The sequence below is a fragment of the Papio anubis genome, chromosome 1, assembly GCF_008728515.1.
Source record: "Papio anubis isolate 15944 chromosome 1, Panubis1.0, whole genome shotgun sequence".
Classification (NCBI taxonomy): Eukaryota; Metazoa; Chordata; class Mammalia; order Primates; family Cercopithecidae; genus Papio; species Papio anubis.
Window position 1 is genome coordinate 55,881,436 of NC_044976.1, and position 27,178 is coordinate 55,908,613.

Sequence of the window (27,178 nt, forward strand, 5' to 3'; positions counted from 1 at the left end):
CTGAATCAGAATCTCTAGAGTGGGTCCTAAGGATTTGTATATTTTAAAACATCCTCAGATAACCTGAATGTAACCAGTCTATGAATCTAAGATGAAAAACATTGATTTGATGTTTTGAAAAGCCTTATACAATGCTTAATATATAATGAGTTCAATGAATGTCATTTTTCTGTCCTTGTTTCCTCCAGCACCTTACTACTCAACTGTGGTCCACAGGCCAGCAGTATCATCACCACTTAGGAGCATATTAGAAATAGGAGATCTTGACTACTATCCCCCAAAGTCAGAATTTGTATCGCAACAAAATCTCCAGGTCATTTGTAACATTAAAGTTTGATAAGTACTGCGTTAGGAATAACGGACGCATATCATCAACCCTAAAACACTATTCAAGCTTACCACTTTCAAATGGACATATCTATACAAATATCTCAATTTTGTTAGATTTAGTTGAACTGAATCAACTCAACTGGATCATCTGCTGTACATCCAGCACAGTGCTAGATGGTATATGAAAGAAAGAATTGCAAGTCATAATTGGGGTTTACTAGATACTCTCACCATCATTGGGTGCATAAAATAGAGAATGATTCAAAACAGCATGTTTGAGAGAAGCCTTGAAGAACTGTAAGATCGTGTTATTTTACAGTGGGCAGAAAGAAAAACTTGAGCTGATATTAAAAGATACAGATAGACATTCTTTAGCATCTTGTTAAAATATTGCCTCATTCATTCATTCACTCATATTTATTGAGTTCCCACTATTTATTGAGCTCAGAACATAGAGGGAACTGTGTTCTGAGTGCTTGGAATAGACACTATTCCTGAACTCCTGGGGCTGCCAGTCCCTGGCTGTCTCCCCTGGCCACATGCCCTTATTGGAAGACTCAGCACACTGAACTATATTTTCTTGATTAATGTGTCAGATTCCCATGAAAGACTGTGCGTTTCTCAGAGATCAAGCTACGTTTTTCTTGATATCTGCTTCAGCACAATAGTTCTTGGCATATAGGAAGAGCTCAGTGAGTAAGTGAGTCAAGGAATAAATGAATGAATACAGGAAGGAGAAAGGGCATTGTAGGGGTGGGGAACATGCATGGCTAAAAGCATGGAGGGAAGAGTGAGCATAGCAACTTTGAGAGAGAATTCTAGGCTGACCTTTTATGAGAGTTCCCTGTGGAACAATTGATGGAATAAGGTTTGATGGAGTCAGACTACAGAAAAATGAAAATTTTAGAATGGAAAATATATTTTTCAATTAAATTCAACAGATATGGATTAAGCTAATGCATAATAGGGAGCTACTATAGGGTTTTGAGGGAAATAGAAAAGATCTGATCTTTAATTTGGTTATCTCAGTACCTTACAGAGTTTAATCTTATAGGTCTGGTGGCTCTGAACAGAAAGGGTTGGTATGGCAGAGATGGAGGCAGAAGGACAACGTATGGGTGTGACATGTGTGTTTTTAATGTGTATATTTGGGAGTTGTAAGAAGAGAGGTATCACAGCCATCCAAGAAAAAAAATTATGAGCAGATGCTCAATATGGAAAAGTTCCCATTTCAAACAAGCCAGAACATTTAAAAATAGACTGATAGGCCAATTCTGTCCCAATAGAGCTCTGAGAAAACCTCCTTGGAATGCTGATTTACAGTTCACTTACTCATGCATTCATTCTTGCATTTATTCATTCATTTGACAAATATTAACTCAGTGTTGATCACTGTGCTATGGTCTAAGGTTACAGAGATGAATAAAATAAGGTCTGCTGCTCCTACAGGGGGTAAAAACACCTCCACATTAAACTTATTCACTCTGTTAGAGGATTAATCGTGTTAGTGATAAGATGAAATTGCTCAAAGTTGAAGATGAAGAACTGCGTCTGCAAATTCTTTAAGCTTTTGTTGAAAGCCTGGTATTTTCTGGCTTAGCAACGTGGTAAAATGTGGTAAAATGGAAGGCAGACAAATAAACCTGGGGCTGAAGCCATCTCTTACTGGCTATGTGAGCGTGTATCTGTTTCCTCATTTGTAAATGGGCATGATTCCTACATTATAGGATTGTTGTGAAATTTAAGGAAACAATTAACATATGCAAAGCACCTGGGTAAGTGGTTCACACATCTCTGGTTATGAGAGGCTGAACCTAGAGACTGCATGACTGAGACTTCATGGCTGACTGGCTTCCAGTCACATTTGACCAGCAGGGGCATCAACAAGATCAGACAGAAAAAGGAGAAAAAAGTTGGGACATTTCTATCTCATGTCTTCCCTACTCCTTCCTTCCCTCATCACTGCGACTCTGACAGAAGTCACATCCCTCTGAGATGCTAGGTCCCACCAACAGCCCCAGGTGTACTCTGGAGCTTGCACTCTCCTTGTTTCTTCAGTGAGGTAGTAATGCTCCTCCCATTGCCCACCCTGGGGTACTTGCCATCTTTTATTGGTTTCCCTTACTCTGCCCGGATATGTGTATGTAATTCCTTTCTAGCCTTGTCATTTGAACCATCTAGATTGAATTATAATTCCTATCAGTACACCAACTGATACAAAGAGGCTACATTCTACCGGGAAGGCCAGAACTTTTCAAAATATCTTCTATGAGTTATTTTGTAAAAAAGAAGTTTCTATGGTCAAATAAGTTTGGGAAATGCTGTAGATTTGATTTCCCTCTTGGAGACTCACAATATATATTAACATATTAGAAGCTCAGAGAAGCCTGAAATGAAGAAATGTGTTTAATTTTATTTAACATCATTTTCTATACTCACTTGACCATGAAACTATTATTTCATATAACACCTATTAACATCCCACACTTGAGGAAATGCTGAACTAGGCTAAACTAATAAGATACTTTGTCACATCTATAGCAGTTTGAGGGTGAAAGAACATTGGACTTGGACTCAAGATTTGCCACTTCTTATCTTGAATCTGCCACTAACGCATGGAAGACCTTGAGCAGGCATCTCACCCCACTACAACTTGGTCTTCATTGAGGTGCTGGAGAAATGAGCTGTTTGACTCACAAAAACCTGACTCCAGTGCATGCTCATATTACTCTCATCAACATAAGCAATCTTGGCAGTTTGGGTAGAAATATCTCAGGAATGTTTTGCTTTGTTTCTTTTGCAACTGCAGCTTTTCACCTCTAGAATTTTACTTCTTCACAGTTCTTATTTCAGTCAGAACTCCAGATTTTCAAAAACACTTCTGTAGAGCCTCACAGAGGTGTTTGTAAAGCAAAATCCTAGAATTTAAAGTGTTCTTTCCACTATCTCACAACACAATTGCTACAGTAGTAAAGTGATTATATTGAAAATATCTCTAATTCTAAGGCTTAATGGTGGGTTAAGTGTGTTACTTTTCATTTGGTTATTTCTGTATCATGAAGGGGAGAGCCCCCAAAAAGTCAGTATAAACCAGTCTTGTCATGTAGGAGGCTAGAATTCCCTATTCCCAGGTGGTCTAATTCAGAAAAGCAAAGTCTGAACACATTTAGACCCTGATGATTACTCAAGTGAGGTAAAAGAGTGAAAACTATTGAATAGCCATCAAATATTGTCCTAATTCCTTTAAAAATCAGCACAAAAGAGCTATGTCTATAGCCATTAGAACAAAATTACAGATATTTAACTCTGCCTGGTTGATATTGTTCCATATATGAAACACAGTCCAGATATTTCTCCCAACAAGGCAAATTGTAGCTCACAGGAAATGGAATTGAATACAGATTTCAGTTCTCAGAGTTTTAGATAAAAATGTAAATGAGGAGCAAGACAATAATTAAACAAATCATTCACAGGAATTTTTATGGCCTACTTAAAAACCATCAGCACAGTTCAAGACACAGCAAGAAATTCTGAGTCCTCAAAATAATTGATCTGCAACAAGACAAACACTCATTTAATCACCATATTGGAGTCGAATCAAGGAAGCAGATCATCTCAGTTTTACATACTTTTTTTTTCCAGATATTTAAGGAGATGATGAGGAACCAAATTCTAGACAAAGATCAGCAAGATGGCCTAATATTACCTGGTAGTACAATCTGTCACCCAATTTCAAACCGATTTGAAATGATAATGACAAAAATTAGTTGTAAAGCAAACTCGCCCCTTCCAAATGGGAACAAGGAGAGGAAGGCACTCTGTGTTATTTCTTTTTTAATGTCTTAACCAAAAGTGAAGAAAAAATGTCCTTAATATATAAGTCAAAATGTCCAATGCACTTCATAATTGTGGGATAATATTTGGAATTAGAATTGTGATGCACATGTTTATCGGTCACTGATTCGGTTTGGCTGTGTCCCCACCCAAATTTCATCTTGAATTCCCACGTGTTGCGGGAGGGACCTTGTGGGAGGTAACTGAATCATGGGGACAGGTCTTTTCCATGCTGTTCTCATGATAGTGAATAAGTCTCATGAGATCTGATGGTTTTTAAAAGGGGAGTTTCCTTGCACAAGCATTTCTTGTCTGCTACCATGTGAGACACAACTTTCACCTTCTGCTATAATTGTGAGGCCTCCCCAGCCACATGGAACTGTAAGTCCATTAAACCTCTTTCTTTTGTAAATTACCCAGTCTTGGGTATGTCTTTATCAGCAGCATGAAAATGGACTAATACAGCCACCTCCAAAATTGTCATATATCTGCATTACATACCACTTTGGTCATAGCTAAAAGCCACTTTAGATGAGTTTAATGTAAATGTGGATGTTTGTCAAGGTTAATATATAAGTGGCACAAAGCTAGAAGGGACTTTGAGTATAGACTGGAGAAATCAAGCCTTACAGAAGAGAAAATCTAGGATTACAGAAGGGGAGAAAGAATGATTGCAGTTAAAACCAGAGGAAGCAGGAGATTAAGAAAAATACTGTTTCCTTTCTACAAATGAGAAAAATAAAGCCCAGAGACATGTGTAGTCTCAGTTACCTAGTGAGTAAGTGGCAGAACCAAGATAACAACTTAGGAATGAACTCCTAGCCCGGTTCTTTTCCCTGCACATGTTCTTGGCCCCTTAGCCAGGTTCTGGCTTGTGCCATTTTAGAACAGGTCATTAGAAAGGAAAGGGCATTTGCCATCTTAACTTCTGAGGCTCATGGAGGGTCATTCCAGAAGAGCAGCAATACTGTTACCAGTTTGAGTTAATGAGGGACATATTTTTACTTTGAAACAATACTCTACTCTTATCATTTTCCTTAGCTTGTCCATGTCTTTATATTTACAGTGCACAAAGGAATTGGATTCTGCAGCAAAAAATGCACTAAAATCTTTCTTCCTCAGCTTTCTGACTTTGGATTTTAAGGACATAGTTACCTACTATTTAGCGCATGGAGTAGGAAGGGTTTGCTTTATTTCTCCATGTTGTACTGAATGCCTTGACCACTCTAGAAAGATCAAAATTCTCTATGTTACTTCTGGACTCTGTACATGACTTTAGCTTAGAAGTCATCAGCCATGATTGTATGTATGGTGGAGGCAATGTAGTCAAGAGCCTGTGTTCAGACAGACCTGGGTTCAAATCCCAATCTACTGAAAGTTAATTCTGGGCAAGTTAAACTCTTTGGGCCTTAGTTCCTCATTTAATAGATGGGGACAGTAACAGCTTACCTCACACTGTGTGGTAGAGGCTGGCAGTGCCAGGGCTGGACACCCACCTTCCAGCTGCCCTGAGTATTGATTGCCGCACTTCTCTGTAGAATTGCCCTCCTTCAAGGGAAGGGCCCTTACCTGAGATATTCCCCACTGTAGTCACTGACACAAGGTAAGACAATGTCTCCAGTGCAAGCTCCAGAGACCACATCCTTACTAAGACCTTTCCCCTGCCCTATCTTGCTTGCCTCAGTAAAGTCACCAATAAATCATTTGCATAAGAATCCCTTCTAGGCTCTGATTCTAGGGGATCAACTTAAGGTAGAGTCATGAAGATTAAATGATAAACCAATTTCACATTGCCTGACATACATGAAGTGTTCCCAGATGGTAGCTATTATCATATTACTAGTCATATCTGGAACTTTCAGAACAATTCCTAGCATCTAGAGCTGCTCAATAAATTGAACAGAGTGAGGCTTCAAAAATCACCTCTTGCCATCTATGCATCTGATCTGCATACCTTGAATACACTTGGGGGTGTCTGCATTCATCTCTATCTTTGTCATCTTCATTCTGTTAACACTTCCACCTCTACTCATTTCTATATATTTTTATTTAATCATAACAACCGTAAATATGTCTATTCATTCCTAAAGACAGGGTGCCCATAGCAGAGAGAGAAAAACACAGTTTCTATTCTCAAGAAATGAAAATGTGTTACCAGATTTACGATCAATATAAAACAAAAGAACAATGCGTATCATTAGATTTCAGGAAGTATTTAGGGGAAAACTATGAAACTGTTTATAGGTTTATAGTTTTATAAGAAACCACATTAACAATATATTGATTTATTTAAAGTAGTTACTTGCTTTTTCTCCTCTTTAAAATACTGGAGTAATGATAATACCGAATATATGATCTGAAGAATTAAAATAGCTGGAGAACTTGTACTTTTTACATTTATAATTCCCCAGTGAAGCAGACAGTAAGGCTATTGTAAATACATAATCAAATTAAGCAAGAGCCTGATACTTGACAATTCAGGTGTTATGACTCATGGAATACTTTTTTGCTAGGAAAATGAATGATGCCTCTGTTTCTTCCATTTTACAGCCACGAAAACAAGTCCGACTCCCCTCATTCTCTTGCCCACCCCATTTATGTCTGATAAATAGACCAAATGTTATCTAATTTAAAAAGAGAAAATCACAATGAGATAATTTGGTGAATATGGGTTCAATGTTTGGATCCATTAGGAAGTATGAATTACATTTCCAGTGAGAATTAACGAGCTCAAGCTCTGGGGGTTAGGAAAAAGTGATTCGGCTTTATGACTCTGCAGTAAAATATTTAGCCAAAAAAAAAAAAAAAAAAATCCTATTATCCAAGATTAAAGTGTCAATCTTATGTTTATAAAGAAATTTCACAGTTGGGCTAAAGAGGGGCACTCCTCATAAAAAGAAGAGCTCTTTACAAAATATTAATTTTTATCCTGAAACGTTAGTGTTTGAGAGAGATAAAACACAGGGCCTATAGGATATATTTGGGAATGTTGGCTAAGAAGTATTATAATATAAACATATAGTGATGTCACATGCTCTAAAAAATATAAAGTAGGAACCTGGAAATGTTGGGATAATAAGAGAAGAAGTATTGGGTCTAGGAAAAGAGAGATTATAGCCTGTGCTCAGTAAAGAAGATGAAAGACTTGTAAGAAGAAATTGGCCTGGCTGGAGAGGGTGGCTCACACCTGTAATCTCAATACTTTGGGAAGCCTAGGTGAGCAGATCACCTGAGGTCAGGAGTTCGAGACCAGTCTGTCCAACATGGTGAAACCCCATCTCTACTAAAAATACAAAAATTAGCCAGACATGGTGGTGTGCACCTGTAATCCCAGCTACTCAGGAGGCCGAGGCAGGAGAATCACTTGAACCCAGAGGTGGAAGTTGCAGTGAGCTGATATCTTGCCACTGCACCACAGCCTGGGCGACAGAGCAAGACTCTGTCTCAAACAAAACAGAACAAAACAATAACAACAAAAAAAGACACCGGCCCGGATCTTGCACCCAGAAAGCCAGGTATGGCAAAGTGGAACAGCCTACCTCTCTTGCCAGTCTGTTTTAAGGTTTCACTGAGGTCATAGATAGAAAGGGCTTAACACAGTGCCTGCCCAGGTCAATGTCGGATACCTAGAGGGTGGCCAGTGAATAGTAATTAGCATTCAGATTCACAGGCCTATTATTTGGATAAGGAAATCAAGGCAGAGAGAGGGGTATAGTTACTTGTCACTTGCTGACATCACCATATGGCTCTGTGCTAAGCGCTTTTAGCACATTGTCCTAGGCAGCTCTGAGATGAGAAAGCGAAGCTCCAGGAATAGGTGTTATGGGTCCTTAGTGGCAGAACCCAGCCATGAGCCCAGGACTGACTGGCTCCTAAGTCCAGGCCTTTTACTGCTAGATGATGCCGGTCAACGCCATCCTCTAAATACCTGTGTATTCACTGGCCTCCATTACAGACTGTGAACTCCTTGAGTACAGGAACTGTGTCTTGTTATCTTCATATTCTAAGACAAACCACAAGGCGTGGCTCAAAAATATTCATTGAATGAATGCATGAATGAATGAATAAATGAATGTCCTTGGTGGTTAGGAATGTCTATAAACAGTATGGTCGGCAGGGTGCAGTGGCTCATGCCTGTTATCCCTACACTTTGGGAGGCAGAGGCGGGTGGCTCACTTGAGGTCAGGAGTTTGAGACCAGCCTGGCCAATGTTGTGAAACCCCGTCTCTACTAAAAATACAAAAAAAATTAGCCGGGCGTAGTGGTGTGCGCCTGTAGTCCAAGCTACTCAGTAGGCTGAGGCAGGAGAACGGCTTGAACCTGGGAGGCGGAGGTTGCAGTGAGCCGAGGTCACGCCACTGCACTTCAGCCTGGGCAACAAGAAAGAAACTCTGCCTCATAAACAAAAACAAAAACAAAACGAAACAAAACCAAAAAACAGGATAGTCATGGATGGAAAATGGGGAAAAAATGTGTATTTTATATTATGTGTAACATGCCCCAGAGTCCCAATAAAATGTCAATTTTATTGACATTTATCTGTCAGTAAAATTTCTCCTAACTCTGTGAAGAGCTCTCTGACTTTCCCTGACCTTCATTCAGAGTAATCACCCCTTCTACTAAAATTTATTAATAAATTTATTATAATAGGAAGAGGCCAACAGGAACAATGGAACCTTTTTCTTGGATAAATCTGTTTCTTCATCTGTAAGATGGCAATAATACTCACATTGGCAGCCAGTGCGAAGGGTTATATGAATGACATTTAATATTTAACAAGTGCTTTCAGCGTGCTGCACATATAAGTACGTGATCCTAAAGTAAAAGAGAGGAACAGGACACAGTTCTTGTGCTCGCAGACATTACAACTTAGTGTGGGAGACTGACATGTGAGCAGATCATTGCAACATGGTGTAAAAAGTGACATCCTGCAGACTAGCTATGTGTCAGTGGCGCACAGAAGAGAAAGTGCTGGGCTCAGCCTGGGGAGTGTTAGAGAGGAACTGTTCAATTTAATGACTAAGCGCATAGGCTCTGGATTCAGAGGACTTGGGTTCAAATTCAAGTTTGACCACTTGGCATCTGTGCAACTTTAGGCAATTTACTTAATGCTTCTGTCACCTTCCATTTCCCTGTCGAGAAAATGAGGTAATAACCGCCCCAACCTGATAAGTTTGTTGTGAAGATAAAAATGGCATATAACATCTAAAGCATGGAACACTATACCTGACACATAGCAAAATCCTAATCAAGGCTTCACAGAAGAAACTGTGTCCTGGACTCTGAGTTGGAATTTGTCAGCGAGACGAAGATATATTGCACACAGAAGGCCTCACAGGTGGCATAACAACATGCAAAATGGTTGAGTGCTGTGAGGTTTTGATATTCTGATTTTATGACCTACCGTAAAAATTATATTTTGCATCACAATTTGGCATGTGTGTACACACACACACCCCTAAAACCAAAGTTTAATAAAACAATACTTACCCTGTTTATAGTGTACTCTGATCTGTTCTATTCTATCCTATCCTATCCCATCCCATCCCATTCTATTCTATTTCATTCTAATTTTTTAAATGCTGGCTGAAGTCCATTAATTGATTTCATGACCCCTTAGTAAAGAAAGGGCCATTATAAGTTTGGAAAACACTTATTTCAGGACACTATAAGGTCTGTAGTTTTACATAGCTGAAATGCAGTCAGATATCACCTGATTATGCTATGTATTGTGCTTGATTCTGGGTCCTAATATAAAGGGGAGTGATTAGAGATGAGGCCGATAAAAAAGTCAGGGCTCTTATCATAAAGAGCTTCATAAACCACGTTGCAGAGATGAAACTTGATTCTGCAAGTGGTGAGAAATCACTGTGGAATTCTGATGTGTCTGGTTTTAAGGGTTGGTGTGATCACTCCGGTGGTGATGTGTAGGATGGCTCAGCAGAAACCAGTCCTGAAAGGATGTCAAGGAGTTTGCTTTGATGAAAGCTGTGAATAACTGCTAGATTCTATTATGATAAACTTTACAGTAAATTACACACCTCATCCTAAAATGCAGTGCCTTTCCCAGAATGTTAGACTCTATCCTATTTAAGGTTGTACAAAGATTTGTCTGGTGGCTAGTTTTCAGGGTCTCAGGGCTGCACTAGTAAATGTGCTTTCTAACTGTAAGCATTCAGTAGTTACAGTATTAGAAAGGTTCGTCATCATGTATTTTATTTTTAACAAGTGATTCGAAAATATTACACACCTGATCTGAACTCTAACCCATGGGAAATGATTTTCCACAAATAGGAATGTAATGCATTTTCTGAAATTGTACAAAATTTAGATGGCTGTCAAAGGCAACTTTGTTAATGAAATTATTCTGCTGGCATTTTATGGCAAGGACTATTTGTATGTGGATATTTTTTGGCAAATTGGGATTTATTGGTTAAAGAAACTAACATTTTAATAATGAGTGCCTACTATATGCAAGTGATTTTATATATGTTATAATAGGTGCTCTCTTAGCCAACCTTCACTTAACCAATTTGTTTAACAACCTTCCTTCTTTTTTTTTTTTTTTTTTTTGAGATGGAGTCATACTCTGTCACTTAGGCTGGGGTGCAATGGCACAATCTCGGCTCACTGCAACCTCTACCTCCTGGGTTCAGGTGATTCTCCTGCCTCAGCCTCCCAAGTAGCTGGGATTACAGGTGCGTGCCACCATGCCCAGCTAATTTTTTTTTCTATTTTTTAGTAGAGACAGGACTTCACCATGTGTGCCAGGCTGGTCTCGAACTCCTGACCTCATGATCCACCCGCCTTGGCCTCCCAAAGTGCTGGGATTACAGGCGTGAGCCACGGCGCCTGGTCCCATTCCCATTCTTTTACTAAGTCTATTGACTAGTATCTATAACTTTAAAAAATATGAATGGCTAGTAGATTTCTCTTATGGACACCTGTATCCTCCTGCTAACATCAGCTCACCATATAGTTGTTAATTCAAACCGTACTTGTTATTTTAATCCTGTGATAAACTCATGCATTTATTCAATGATATTACAAAAAACACCTTTTCTTTTTATAAACTCTAAGTTGAATGCTTTCGAAAGACTTTATAAAATAAATAAACTGCCTAATAAAATGTTGAGTTAAGTTGGACATTTACAGGACACCTGTAAGGAATAGGAAGTGGTAAAATTGCTTTAAGTGTTTTTAAGCACTCATTCTACTTTAAAGGGACTGACCCTGGAAATCACACGCACAAAAAATGCTTCACAGAGACAGTTCATGCAGAATGCTGGTTGGTGGGACATAATGTATAAGAAAAGACCTTGGCTGTAGGTGAGGAGGTTACTAAATAAAAGAACTGTTTTATGTTTTAATTTGAAACAAGCTATTTAACATATATATACGTGTTATATATATATAGCTAGATAGATAATTAGAACACACACACGTGTATGTGTATATATATAAAACTCTCTGTGTTCTAGTTATCTAATGCAGCATATCATAGTACCCAAAAGTTTGTAGTTCAGAATAGAAATAACATTTATTTAGCTCATGAATCTAGATTTTTGGCATTCTTGTTGGGGACAGCTTGTCTCTCTATACTCCATGTCAGCTGGGGCAGCTTAAAGGTCGGGGGCTGGGATCATCTGAAGGCTAATGTATTTACATTTCTGGCAGGTGATGCACAAAGACTTAAATAGCTGGGGGCTGGCACAATGGAAGCTCCTTGAGCATCTTCCTCTATCTCTCTGTAGTTCTCCACATGGTCTCTCCAGCATGGCAGACCCAGTTAAGCTATACTTCATATAAATCAGCTTAGGGCTCTCAAGACATGCATTGCAAGAGAAAGACAAAGCCAGATGGGAGCTGTGTTGCCTTTTATGATTGAAACTCCGAAATCATATGGTGTCCTTTCTGCCATGATCCACTGATCTGAGCACTTACAAACGGACACTCAGGTTCAAGACGAAAGAACATGGGCTCTTAGATGAGACAATGGGTCACATTTGAAAAAGAGCAAGTGGGATGAGATATATTTCAGTCATCTTTGGAAAGTACTATCTGCTACAACTGCTTGGACTTAAATATTATTATTATTTTTTCAATCAACTGGCAAAAGATTCTGATATCATTAGATAAGATAAAATTTCATCATAATTAGTGTAATTTTTTTTTTTTTTTGAGACAGAATCTCGCTCTGTTGCCCAGGCTGCAGTGCAGTAGCTTAATCTTGGCTCACTGCAACCTCCACCTCCCAGGTTCAAATGATTCTCCTGCCTCAGCCTCCCACGCAGCTGGGGTGACAGGCACATGCCACCATGCCTGGCTAATTTTTGTATTTTTAGTAGAGACAGGGTTTCACCATGTTGGCCAGACTGGTCTTGAACTCCTAACCCCAAGTGATCTGCCCTTCTCAGCTTCACAAAGTGTTGGGATTACAGGCATGAGCCACCATGCCCGGCCTTCATAATTAGTGTAATTCTTACAACAAATCTACTAGATAGGCATCATAGTAGCCATTCTGGAGATGAGGAAGCTGAGGCTCAGAGCAGCTGTGACTGAAGCCTGCCCTCTTCCCATTCAAGCTCACTGCCTTTCTTTTTCTTCATCAAGGGGATTTTGGACTTGTGTTTTCTATTTGTAAGCATTATGCCGATTCCAACAAGGCCTATAAATCAGCATAACCCACTAGAAAATCGAGAACTTATGACCGACAAAGTTGAGTCATTCAGTTTCACTACACACACACTAGTCCAGGCACTACCAAGATTAGAGGCTCCCTAGTATTGCTGCATATGAGAATCATTTAGAAAGTTTAAAGAATGTCCTAATACCCACACTGCATCCCTTACCAATTAAATCACAATCTGGAAATGGGAGCCAAGCATCAGTCATTTTTAAAGATCCCCAGGTGATGCAAAAGATAGGGAGCTATGTACAATCTAGATTCCTCCCAATCAAATCCAATCCCTCTCCATTTCCATTTTCTACTAGGCCTCTCTCTGTGTCTCTCCCTGCCACACCCCAACACCTCTCTCATTCTTGCTGTTGTACTTGGCTTCTCTTGTTTGTTTACTCCAGGAATTTTATTCACATATATTCTTCTATCAAACCTCAGACCCTAAACTGTAGCAGAGAGCCATCCCATTGGGAGCTTTACAGCTCTGAGTCTCTGTTTGTTTATTCATAATATAGCCATGATGACAACGATGATGATGATACTTACCTCATGCCTGTAATCCCAGCACTTTGGGAGGCCGAGGCAGGAGGATCACCTGAGGTCAGAAGTTTAAGACCAGCCTGGCCAACATGGTGAAACCCTATCTCCATTAAAATACAAAAATTAGGGGCCGGGCGAGGTGGCTCACGCCTGTAATTCCAGCACTTTGGGAGGCCGAGGCGGGGGGATCACGAGGTCAGGAGATCGAGACCATCCTGCCTAACACGGTGAAATGCCATCTCTACTAAAAAAAAAAAAAAAAAATTAGCTGGGCGTGGTGGCGGGCACCTGTAGTCCCAGCTACTTTGGAGGCTGAGGCAGGAGAATGGTGCAAACCCAGGAGGCGGAGCTTACAGTGAGCCAAGATCACGCCACCGCACTCCAGCCTGGGCGACAGAGTGAGTTTCAAAAAAAAAAAAAAAAACCAAAAACTAAAATTAGCCGGGCGTGGTGGCAGGCACCTGTAATCCCAGCTACTCGGGAGGCTGAGGCAGGAGAATTGCTGGAACCCAGGAGGCAGAGGTTGCAATGAGCCAAGATCGCACCACTGCACTCCAGCCTGGGTGACAAAGCAAGACTCCGTCTCAGAAAAAAAAAAAAAAAAGAGAGAGAGGTAATGTAGGAGGTACTCAATAAGCTTGTTAAAATATTTGTTGAGTGAATAAAATAATCTAAATCATTTCCTAAGTTTCTTTAATGATCAAAGAAATTAAGCCACTATGAATCTGGTTTCAGGTATTAAACACAGATTAAATATTCATTTTTAGGATACATTTGTTTTAAATTTAACACATGGATTCATGAATAACACTATAGAGAACCCATTATTTAAAATATTAATATAAATATCTATGCACGAGGGGGAAATAATTGGGAAATTTTATCTCCTCTGACAAAGGGGAATAAGGCCATTTAAAAATATTACTTTCTCTCCTTCAGACAGAGAGCAGAGGTGAGCCACACGAAATCTAAGTTCACATGAAAGGGCCATGATAAAAAATGCAGGTGCTGTGAAACATTTATATGAGCCAAGTGTAAGATAGTATGTAGGCCTGAATTTGAAATGACATTTTGGTATAAAACAGATCTCCCACAGGCAAATTTGAAACTTCCAGAAAAGTCTTAAAATGACATCTTTCAAAATGAACAATCATCAAATAAATATGCCCAAGTCATTACCTCGAAGTACTTTTCTAATGAGACAGGCTGAAGAAACAGCTAAAAATAATTGACCCCAGTTTTACAGCTGAAAGTTGTAAAAAAAAAAAAAAAAAAAAAAAGAAGAAGAAAAGCTATTGCAGGGTATGAACCTAGAATTAGGCATTGGCAACTGTTTAGCATATTAAATACAAACATTAGGACATGTCTCACTCAGCATAGAAAAATTGCCAATAGCTTTTTATTCACAAATTTCAAATTGCTTTACAAATTACTTATTGTATTCCCTCCTGTAAATCTTATTCCACTTGTACAATGCTGTGGTTTTAAAAATGACATTCATCCCAATATTTAATGAGATATTTGCCTCAATACTTCACTGGATTCTTGCACAAGCCAATAAATTAAGCATGGTGGATTTTATTATCCCCATTTTATAGATAAAGACATTGAGATCTAGAGAGGTTAATAATTTGCTCACGTTTACAGTCTTTCAAATGTACTACCCTGTCTTACTTCAACACAAAAGAGAGCACAGAGAGCCTACTATATTTGTGTAAGTGTTTTTCAGGAAGTAACTCAAGATAGAAGAAAATTAAGGTCTATTTGAATACATATTACATGAAATATTAGACACAGTGTAGAGGATTGCTTATGATATCTTAAATAGAAAAGTAGAATATACATTGAATGTACACAATAATCTCAATGTAAAACTATGCACAGGAAAAAGATGGCAAGGAAATATGCCAAAATGTACATTTCTTTTTTATATCATTATTTCCCAAATTTCTCTTATAACATGTATTTTTTTATAATGAAAAAGGATAGTTAATTTACTGATATGGTTTGGCTGTGTCCCCACCCAAATCTCATCTTGAATTATAGCTCCCATAATTCCCATGTGTTGTGAGGGGAACCCAGTGGGAAATAATTGAATCATGGGGGCGGTTTCTCCGTAGAGTTCTGGTGGTAGTGAATGAGTCTCACGAGATCTGATGGTTTTATAAGGGGAAATCCCTTTCCCTTAGTTCTCATTCTCTCTTGTTTGCTGCCATGTAAGATGTGCCTTTCACCTTCCATCATGATTGTGAGGCCTCGTCAGACATATGCAACTGTGAGTCCATTAAACCTCTTTTTCTTTATGAATTACCCAGTCTCGGGTATGTCTTTATCAGGAACGTGAGAACAGACTAATACATTTACTAATTCAACTCTTCTTTTTTTGTTGTTTCTCTGTTTTTGTTTGGCTGAGTCAGGGTCTTGCTCTGTTGCCTAAGCTGGAGTGCAGTGGTAAAATCATATTAACTCAACTTTTCTACTGAGCATCTCCTGTATATCAGGAAATGTCCAGCTTCCAGGTCTGACTCCACTTCTAGGGAATGAAGTTCATGTCATGAGGACAACGATGGTGATTTTATACACCCTGGGTCGCAAGGGTCTTAGGAAGAGGACTATATACCAGGCATTATTCTAGACACTGGGATTGAACTGCAAAGACAGATCATATCCCTGCCCTTAGGCAGCATACTTTCTAGAGGTAAAATGAGCAATTAATAAGATAATCAACCAATAAACAACAACATTTCATGTGATTATACATGCTGTGGGAACTGCGAGGGTACAATGCTACAAATGCACAAGGGAGAGGTGGGGGCAAGGTGGGCAAATTTGAGCCTAAACCTGGAAGAAGTGAAAGTGCATGCTATACAAAGTCTCAGAAAGAAGCACTTCCTGGCAGGAAACAAGGAGGGTAAAAGCCAGAGGTAGGAGCAAACATCAAGTGCTGAGGCGGGGTCTAAAGGGAGAGATAGGGCTGCGAAAACAGGTCATCAGGGGCCAGATCATGCTGGGCCTTGGGGGTCATGTCAGTCCCCTGGATTGATTTAAATGTAAAGAGTGCCACTGGCATTTTCTGAAGATGTGTTTTGTGGTGGGGGAATCAAGAACAATCTAATTTACATGTTGTAAATACCCCTCAGGCTGCTATGTAGAAAACAGCTTGTGGGGAGTGGGAGAGGAATCAAGACCAGCTAGCAGCTCATGCAACTGACCAAATGGTCCTGTCCAAGCAAGCAAAGGCATGGTGAGAAATAATTTGATTCCAGATTTATTTATTTACTTATTTTTGGCCTGAGTTCAAATGATGCTGCCAGTGATCGGCAGGGAGGAGACCAGGGAGGAGCTTGCTTGGGAGAACACCAAAAACTCTGTTTGGGACTTGTTGACTTCTGAATGCAGATATGGAGGAGGCAGTCTGGAGCTTAGAATGAGGCCAGAGCTGGAGACATATATTTGGGAGTCGCAGACATATAGATGGCATTTAAATTCATGAAGCTGGTTAAGGTCACCCAGGGAGAGAGTAATTGGAAAACAGGTCTCAGAACTGGGATTGTGATTCTAAGTTTTATTTGAGAATGAGAGAGAGAGAGAAAGAGAATATTGGTTCTAGAAGTTGATGTCAGATAGGCAAAATGCCTATGTGGTGCTGGTGAACAACTTGCCTCAAAAATGTTTTAACATTTTCTGGAAAATCACAAGAGTGTATAATAAAGAGGGCAGAGAAACTGAGTGGAGGTATCAAGTCCTGGCACTGACTCTCACAATTTGTGTCAAGTTGAACACATCAAAAGCTGTAGGTAACTCAATTCCTCATCTGTAAAACAGGGATGATAGCTGCCAACCTCAAGATCTACAGGCTTAGCAAAGCAGCCCTCCTGTGTGCTACTGTATGTCCTGTGACCCTTCTTCCCATGCTGCATAGCATTGAAATGTCCTGCTTCCAGGTCTGACTCCAATTCTAGAGAATGAAGTTCGTGTCATGAGGACAATGATGGTGATTTTATATACCCTGGGTCACCAAGTGTCTTAGGAAGAAGACTGGTGCATGGGAGAGGAGCAGTTAAGGGATTGTTCTATGGAGTCAGACCCTCTAACATTTTTACTAGCATTGTAACTCTGAATATATTACTTACCCTCTTTCTGATCTTCAGTTTCCTGATAAAGTGGGATTTGACACCTGTATCAGAAGGTTTTTTGGAGGAATAAGGAAGATAATACATGTAAAATGCTTAGTATAGTGCTTGGCATCAGGTAATACAGAATAAATGATTCATATTCGTGCTGATGTCTGTTGTCATCCACTGCCAGCCTTTTCTATCCTGCTCTGAGCTCCAGGACATGAGACCATTGGAACCACAGAGTCAAATAAACCTGAATTCAGATCTTTGTTCCTCTGTTAACCAGCTGACTTTAGCACAACATGTGTGACTTGAAGCACCGTGAGCCTTAGTTTCCACTTCTTTAAAAAGGAAATGCTAACATCAAACCCAGTGAGTGTTGGTAGGGTAACTGTGACGATGTGTTTAAACACTTAGCACTGGTGTAGAGCACACACTCAGTACGTCCTCTTGGTTGTCATAACCACTGTGAAAGTCCTTGGTAAACTGTAAACTATTGTGCACCCAGAAGAGATGTTTCCATTGTTATTCACAAGATGATTCATTGCTGCCAAGATATAAGGCTGCCCTTCACTGAAGCTTGCTGTGTTTCTTTTTTCAGTCTTCTAGAGGATCTGTAATCATTGTCTCCTCTAAGATTTGGCCCTGCTCACCCCTTCCAGGAAGGCTTCCCTAATTAATTGTACCTTGTCTAACTTTTATTCTCCAAACACTCGATCCTTAGGAGTAAATTCAGATTTACAAAACAGATAAATTAGGTTAATTAGTTGTAGCATCAGAGGATTTTTCAAGATTGCTTTAAATCATGCGCTCCCAAAGCACAGTTAAACGATATGCAATTTACAGACATTTGATTAACAGTCAGGGGCTCTGGGACATCGATATTGCCCAAATCGAGGACCAGCTTTGGTTTGGTCTATTTTCATGCATGTATATTAAAATTGCCTCACCAGTCTTCAGAGTTGGCTTTGCCTCTTCTAGGATTTACTATTAAATTCCCGAAGGAGAGGACTCTAACTTTAATTTCTATTACCTTCAGGGAGGAAATATAGCAAAGTGCTCTTCTTTGTGGGACCCAGAGGAGGAGAGACTGCCACTCTGGTCTATGACAAGCAGCATAGTTTGTACCTGTTATTTTGTCTTAATTGTCTGTCTGTGATGGAAAGTGGAAGCTTCCTGGAATGGTAGTAAATTGTATACAAATAGTGTAACCCTGAGGGGAATTTTACTCAAAGAAACAAGGGATTGTGAAACTAAAGATGAGGATAATAGTTTTTGAGATATATGTTTTTTTAGTTTGCTTCCCGTGTTACACTCCCCCCGACTCTATCCTATTAAACGATGGTAAGACCCTCAGTGGGATGAGCCAGTAGGCTCAGCTTCAGGTACAATAGGAAAAGGAGATGCAGAGGAGAATATCCCACTCCTCATAGGCTTGGGAAGGGAAGAGTGCAGGGGACAGAGGTGATAAATCTTCATGAGATAGTACTGAACAAAAATATAAGGCAGGCTAAGTCCTGGACCCTTATAGGAAGGAATAAAAGAAGACAGGTCAAAACATACCATGTAACCTATAAATATATACATCTACTATGTACACACAAAAATTAAAAATTAAAAAAAAAAGAAAAGAAAACAAGGACTTCTGCATTCTGGGGCCCCATAAATGTCAGGGACAGGTTCCCAAGGAGGGGAACAGAGGGCTGAACAGCTAGAAGGCTCCAATAAATCAAACACAGGTTTTCTGGCCAGGGACACAGAACTGCTGTTCAGAAGAGCAAGCCAGATGGTAGCCCAGGTCAAGTCTAGACATTCAACTTTTAGGGATGATGTGATGGAATCAGACTTTGGAGGTGGAAAAAATACAGGTAGTGGTAGATGTAGTTCCTCTTAATTCTTCTCTGACCTGAGTGATACCCACAGGAGGCCCACAGTGAGCCCTCATCCACAGTCTCCAGCTTCAGGTGGTTGTCCCAGCATGGAACAGCTTTGACCTCCGCCTCCACCCTGCAGGATCAAGACAGCCTGGCTTACTCCCAGGTGCCTACTGGCTGTGAGAACAACTGTGAACTGCTGGTGGGGACTAGGGCAACCACTGCAGATTCCTTACCACATGTGGCCCTGCTCTTGCTCTGCACCAACACCCATCTGACTCCAGACCTTCCCTCTGTTTCAGGGTGAAGATCTGCTCTAGTTCTGGCACTTGGCTTTCGTACTTGGTTTCTCTGGTGCTCAACACCTGGTTAGCCATTTAAGGATTCAAGCTAGGTCATATTCTTCCCCATCTAATTCTACCCTCTGAAATTGTTTTACAATTGCCTAAAGTATTCAGTACAGTAACAAGCTGTCCAGATTTGTAGCCTGGAAGCAATAGGCAATATCACATAGCCTAGGTGTGTAGTAGGCTATACCATCTAGATTTTTGTAGGTACACTCTATGATGTTTGTATAATAATGAAATCACCAAAAGATGCATTTCTCATAACATATTTCCATCATTATGGGATGCATGACTGTATAGAGAATCAACTCATCTTTTTAATGCTGAATAATATTCTATAATACAGATTGCCATAATGTAGTTAACCATCACCAAACTGAGAAACATTGAAACTGTTTCCTTTCCTTTTCCATTATACGTAATATTGTAATAACCATCCTTACACAAATGAACTCACAAGCTAAATCTTATATTGCTATTGAGTATATCTAGTTTTCTCAGTGATTCCGTGGGTCATGGGTATAATTAGGCTGACTTAAAATGGAATTTTAATGTGGTATGCACATTAAAAGATTTGTATATTTGGGAGGCCAAGGCGGGCAGATCACCTGAGGTCGGGAGTTTGAGACCAGCCTGACCAACATGGAGAAACCCCGTCTCTACTAAAAATACAAAATTAGCCAGGTGTGGTGGTGCATGCCTGTAATCCCAGCTACTTGGGAAGCTGAGGCTGGAGAATCGCTTGAACCTGGGAGGCAGAGGTTGCTGTGAGCCAAGATCACACCATTCCACTCCAGCCTGGGCAACAAGAGGGAAATTCTATCTCAAAATAAAATAAAATACAATAAAAATAAAAATAAAAATTGTATACGTGCTGCACTGCCAGATAACATAAGAGAGTAACATACATAGCTAGATTCACCTGCCATTCACTAACTGTTGACTTTGAGCAAATTTATATAAGTTTTTAAAATTCAATTTTCTCATCCACAAAATGGAAATAATAATAACATCTATTTTGAAGTGTAAAGGTAATAAATATATGCCCTCTGGCATAAACTAGAAGCTTAATAAATTACATCTCTTTTATTACTCTGCTACTATTAAAAGGCAAATCCTAAACTTACAATTAGCAGACAGTAAAAACAAGGGCACGTAGATGGAAGACCCACATGCTAATCCCAGCTCTCCCATTATTTGGAATCAATCTGGGCAAATCCTTTGACTCTCTGGGCCTTCAAATCCACAATTATTCAAAGTGGGGGTCAGGATAAGCTGCCTCTTGATGCTTTTGCAGCTCCATAATTGCTTACTCTATTTCTAGGGCATTACTGGGAAGAAGGTATCAAGCTTTCAGATCTGCACAGATTATTTGTGCCGAGACAGAGGCAGGATTGCAAAACAAACCAACCAACCAACATCCCAGGCCAGGCCTTTAAATACATGAGTGAGAAACAGTTGACCCCTAAAGAAAACACATCCCTCTGTGATCTTAGCTATTGGTAGATATTAGCTGTTGCACTGGGTCTACTAGATTCTCAAACTATCTCATTACAAACAGGCACATTAAAACCGTCTCTGGGACTGGGGATGGGAAACAGATTGGTCTTTAAAACTGTCTTCAAAAGATCCATTCTCAATTCCCTGACCCTCCAGGCTGACTCCATTTCTCCTCACCATGCTCACAAAGCCTCCCTCAACAATGACCCCTGTGGTTCAATTACATGTATGTCTAAATTAGACTTTCAGCCCTCATGTCTAACTGATTGTTATATCCCCAAAATGTCTAACCCAGGGCCTCTCTTTTGCCCAGCAGAAGCCCAAGGAACCTTTGCTGAATGAAACATAATTGTGCAATTGATCTCTTTATATAGGTAAACTGATTAAATACTACAATGATACAAGCCTTCTCTCTTTCTCAGAATACTTTTCTTGTAAATACAGCAAAATTGAAGGTATGACTCATAAACTATTAATGTGGAAGAAATTTTAGGGAGTATCTCATTCAAATGCTAATGTCTGAATGTTTATGTCCCCTCTCTGTTAAATTCATATGTTGAAACCTAATTGCCAATGTGATTGATTCAGGAGGAGAGACCTTTGAGAGGTTATTAAGTCATGAGGGTGGAGCTCTTACGAATGGAATGATTGCCCTTCTTTAAGGGGCCCAAGAAAGCTGCCTTGCCCCCTTCCACCATGTGAGGACACAGCAAGAAGTGCCATTTAGGAACGAAGAAGTGTCCCTTACCAGACACTAAATCTGTGAGTGTTTTGATCTTGGACTTCTCAGCCTCCCAAATGGTGAGAAATAAATTTCTGTTGCTAATAAGCCACAGAATTTTGTGGCTTGCTTCTGGTATTTTGTTATAGCACACTGAATGAACTAAGACACAACACCTTCATTTATTAATTTACTCATTTACATAACATTACAGTGTTCTAGAAGAAAGACCTGGGCTTTGGATGGGTTCAACGACAACTTCAAAGTTAGCTTCTGGAAGATCTGAGATCAGATCTGGATTCAGTGCTCACTTTACTATTACATATTTAATATTTTACCACGTTGCAGCAATAATTATAACTTGGTGATCATAATTTCATACATCATTTTTTAATGTTTACATTTTAATGTATAGAAATGCCTAGGCTGCTTTAACTTTTTAATTCCCTAGGATTTTTATGAAATTAAAAAAAAAAATCTCAACCTATAACTTCCCTATGTGAGTGTTTTCTCCTAAACCCTCAAGCTACATAGTAGACATGTGTTCTGGTTTCAGCTTACAAACTAGAGAACTCATTAATAATGACTAGAGAAATCACAAAGTTTCTGATAGAAAACGTTATTTAACAAAAAGTCAAAATCTATAACTACTGCTATTTGGACAATGTCTAAACAATGAGTGATGGAGCTTCAAAAGAAGGCCAGGGCTTTAAATTGTATGCTCCTTCTACCCTTGATATTAGGTGGACTCCAATGCCATATCCAAGGTAGAGAGTTGATATAAATGAAACTTGCAAAGTTTTGGAGTAACAGCTACAATAGACTTTTACTTCATATATGTTGAGTATAACATACAGGTAGAATTTTTTCACAGCTGAGAAGGACACAGCTTCCACATGTTCACTGTAATAACTTGAAACATCTTACCACATGCAGAGAAGGCTTATACTGCAACAAGGAAAAGAGCACAGGCTTTGGGTCCAATTCCCATCTCACTTCACATCTCTATGAATTTGTAACTCATCTATCTTCACTGAGCCTCAGTTACCTTTTGGGTAAAATAAGGATAACAATACGTTTTTTATAGAACTGTTGGAGGACAACAAATAAAAAAATATAACAAATGTGCCTAATATAATAGTTGTCATATAGCAGGGAGAGCTGAAGTCAAGCAAAATATGGGAAAAGCAAATTCAACAAGTAGTAACAGCAGAGCTTGAGTACAGCTATCAAGGACGGTTAATACTTGCACCAATAGTTCACCAAGATGAGGAATGAGGTCTACATGAGATTCCACTTTGCAATGCCAAGTGTTTCCATTAGTAGAATGAGAAGAGCGGCCTCTATAGAAGCAGAGGAGTGGTTTCCCATGTAGCATCACATAAGCTGCATCCTGCTTCCACGAAAGAGAGAAAAGGGAGTTTTTGTTTTGTTTTGTTTTGTTTTGTTTTTTGACGAAGTCTTGCTCTTGTCCCCCAGGCTGGAGTGCAATGGCGCAATCTTGACTCACTGCAACCTTCGCCTCCTGGGTTCAAGTGATTCTCCTGCCTCAGCCTCCGACTAGCTAGGATTCCAGATGCCCACCACCATGCCCGGCTAGAAAAGGGAGCTCTTTGCAGCCCAGGTTGATCAAGGAAGACTTTCTAGATAGGTGGGTCATGAACTAGAACTTGAAAGTCAAGTGAGAGTCTAGTAGGCAGAAAGGAAGAGAATGTTAGTCTAGGAAGGGGCATCAGGGACAGCAAAGGCCCAGAGGCTAAAATGTCACTGATATATTCTGCTCCTGGAGCAGAGAATGACTGTTGAAAAAGAAATAAGAGAAGAAGAAAAAAGTGCAGAGTATATTTATCCCAATTTGTGGAAAGACTTAGTGTCAAACTAAGAGATCTGTGTTTTCTCCAGTTGACAAAGAAAAGACATGTTCTTTTAGGAAGAATAATCTGAATGTGAGACAGGAGCAAAGAGGTAGCTGAAGACAGCAGGAGGCTATGGATTAATGAACAGTGTACTGAATGTGTATTCAGAGGGTTTTGGAATTTGTGTTCGAGCATTACTGCTTAATAGCTGTGAAACTATCATCAAGTTACTCAGCTTCTCTAAACTGCACTTTCTTTTTCTTAAAAATGGAGATAATAGCTGGGCGCGGTGGCTCACGCCTGTAATCCCAGCACTCTGGGAGGCCGAGGCAGGCGGATCATGAGGTCAGGAGATCGAGACCATCCTGGCTAACACAGTGAAACCATGTCTCTACTAAAAACACAAAAAATTAGCTGGGCATGGTGGTGGGTGCCTGTAGTCCCAGCTACTCGGAAAGCTGAGGCAGAAGAATGGCATGAACCCAGGAGACAGAGCTTGCAGTGAGCCAAGATGGCGCCACTGCACTCCAGCCTGGGCAACAGAACAAGACTCCATCTCAAAAAAAAAAAAAAAAAAAAAATGGGGATAATAATATCAAGATCTGGGGTGATGCTCTACTATACAAAGAGATTGATAGCAAGAGAGTTACTCCGGAAACTCTAGAAAACGCCTGTTCAGTAAAACTTGCTGTGGTGATGAAAACATCCTGTATCTGAGCTGTCCATATTGGCAGGTTACTAACTACACTTGAAATGTACTTAGTGTGACTGCGGAACTGAATTGTTAATTTTAGTTAACTTGAATAAATTAGATTTAAATTTAAATAGCCACCGTATTTGACAGCAGAACTCTAGAGCCTAGGATAGTAAAAGGAGAATGGATTTTTAAAACAGGAAAACCCCAGTTTCAAACATAGCTTTAACCCTACTGGGCAAGTTGCTTTAACTCTCCGAGAGGAATAGTAGCCAGATGGTCTTGAGCTCCGGGCTCCAGTCGCAAATGACTTTTTTCATCTCCTTAACCAACCAGGCTTTCTCAAGCCTCTGTGCTTCTGCACTTGCAGCTCTCTTTGCATGAAATAATCATCCACCTTTGCCCCTTGACTTTGCTTGGAGAAATTCAAATTTCCTTCAGAATTACTTCAGGCCTCTGCAGCACACTGTTCATGAAGCTATCCCTGGCTTCCTTGCTCATCCCTAGCCTGCACTGTGAATTCTCCTCCATGCCCCCAGGCTGCCCCGTGATCCCACTCTCAGAGCACATGTCACACAGCAGCCCGCCTCCCCCATGGGCTGTTAGTACAGTTGGTGCTCACTGAAGGGCAGGGATCAAATTTTGTGTGTGTGTGTGGCAAAATATACATAATATAAATGTATCATTTTAACCATTTTAAATTTACAGTTCAGTGTCATTAAGCAGATTCACATTATTGTGCAACCATCATCACCATCCATCTCCAGAACCTTTTTATCTTCCCACCCATGAAACATTAACCCCCTATTTCTTCCTTCCTCCCCCAAACCCCTGGTACCAACCATTCTACTTTCTGTCTCTCTAAATTTAACCATACGAGGCAACTTGTATGTGTAGGAATGTACAGTATTTGTCCTTTTAGGTCTGGCTTACTTCACTTAGCATAATGTCTTCAAAGTTCATCCATGCTGTAGCATGCATCAGAATTATTTTCCTTTTCAAGGCTGTATAGTATTCCACTGTATGAATGTCTCACTTTTGTTAATCCACTGATCCATAGATGAATACACAGGTTGCTTCCACCTTTGAGCTACTGTGAAAAATACTGCTATGAACTTGGTGTATGAATGGAGTTGTATATTATATATTTCTGTCTGTTCCCACCACCCAGTACTGTTCCTAGAAATGCAGACAATATTTACTAGAAGTATTCAGTGGAAGGAAGGGTGAGAGAGAACGATGAAGGAAAGAAGAAAAAGAGGGAGGCAGGCTGATGTATTCACAGCTCTCTCTCTCTCACACACACACACACACACACACACACACACACACTGATTGGCATTGCTTTCACACTGAGAATGTCCACCCCACTGAAAGCTAATCTCAAACTTCGCCTTATAGGAATCTTTATTTATTTAACTTTTAGTTTTTCCATCGGCAACAACCCGATCTTGCAATCAGAGGTTTTGTGTGTATTTAGGCCATTTCACTTAGATAAGTCAAAAACTCTGAACCTCAGCTTATTCAGCTTAAATATGGTACAACAGTTTATCTTCCAAAGCGTGGGGGGGGTGGGTGGTGTGAGGATTAAATATCAGTATACTCTGTGAACTCTAAAGAACTATGTAAACTACGGATTTCAGTTATTGTCTAGAACTTTTCTTTCTTCTATATTTCAATTATAATAAGTCAATTAAAATCCATAATGGGAAAGGAGACTAGAGACTTAAGGAGAGTTTCATTTTGAATTCCATTTCTAAACCTGGAGGCAAGAAGTGTCAAATTGTTACAATTTTTTTTTTTTTTTTTACATTCTAATCATTTTCTCATTCTATTGAAGTTCCAGGTTTCTATTTGGGCTTGACACAGTCAGTGAAAATATTAAGCCTTTATAACACCAAAAAGTGCTAATGCACAACTCCAGTAATACTTCAGCCATGGGCGACATTTAAAGAATCCCCAGCTACACAATCACATTAACATTTAATGTGCCCAAGCGCAGCTGAAAGATGTTTCCCCTCTTCTGCATCTCCTTCCTGAAGCAAAAATGCCAGTGGAACTGAGAATCCCATTTGTGTCTTGTGATAAGTCCCCATAGAAGAGAGAGTCCTTCAGACCCCTTCCCCACATGGGCTGCTCCTCGAGGTAAACACAGCTTGTATATGTAGGCAAACATCTTTTATCATTTTACATCCTTTATAGGCCAGCCAGTATGAGCTGGAGACACAAGGGAGTTCCCAGAGAAATTCATTACTGCCACTCACTCTGGTTTCTCGTCTCAATATAATTAAGCTCGGCTAATTGTCTATCATGATTAAAATCATGCCAACAACAACCTTGTTCTGGAGTTTGGCTTGGCTCCAAACTTGTTAATCGCTCTTGGTTTACAGTAGGTCATTCTGTACCTCGCTTCAGCTGTGAAATTCCTTATAAATAACATGCTTAGATAATAAGATCATCCTTGGGTGACCAGAAAGTGTCAGCACGGATGACACAAGGGGTGGCTAATATATGGGATAACTGAATCACAATTCGAGCCATTCTCAACAGCCTGGAACACTGAGCTGAATTTAGCCCAGTGCTATCTCGCTAGGAAAAAAGTAAGGTCTTGAGTGAATGGCATAGGGATAGCATGGTAGGAGTTCACAAAACCAGCTTGGATTACATAAACTGGGCCCAAAGCT

General features: G+C 39.8%; 1 protein-coding gene across 6 annotated transcripts in view; it reads right to left on the bottom strand.

Moving 5' to 3' along the window:
- The window catches only part of DAB1 (DAB adaptor protein 1), a 1,241,370-nt gene that overhangs the window by 466,687 nt on the left and 747,505 nt on the right, over positions 1-27,178 (bottom strand). The gene's annotated exons all lie outside the window — the stretch shown is intronic.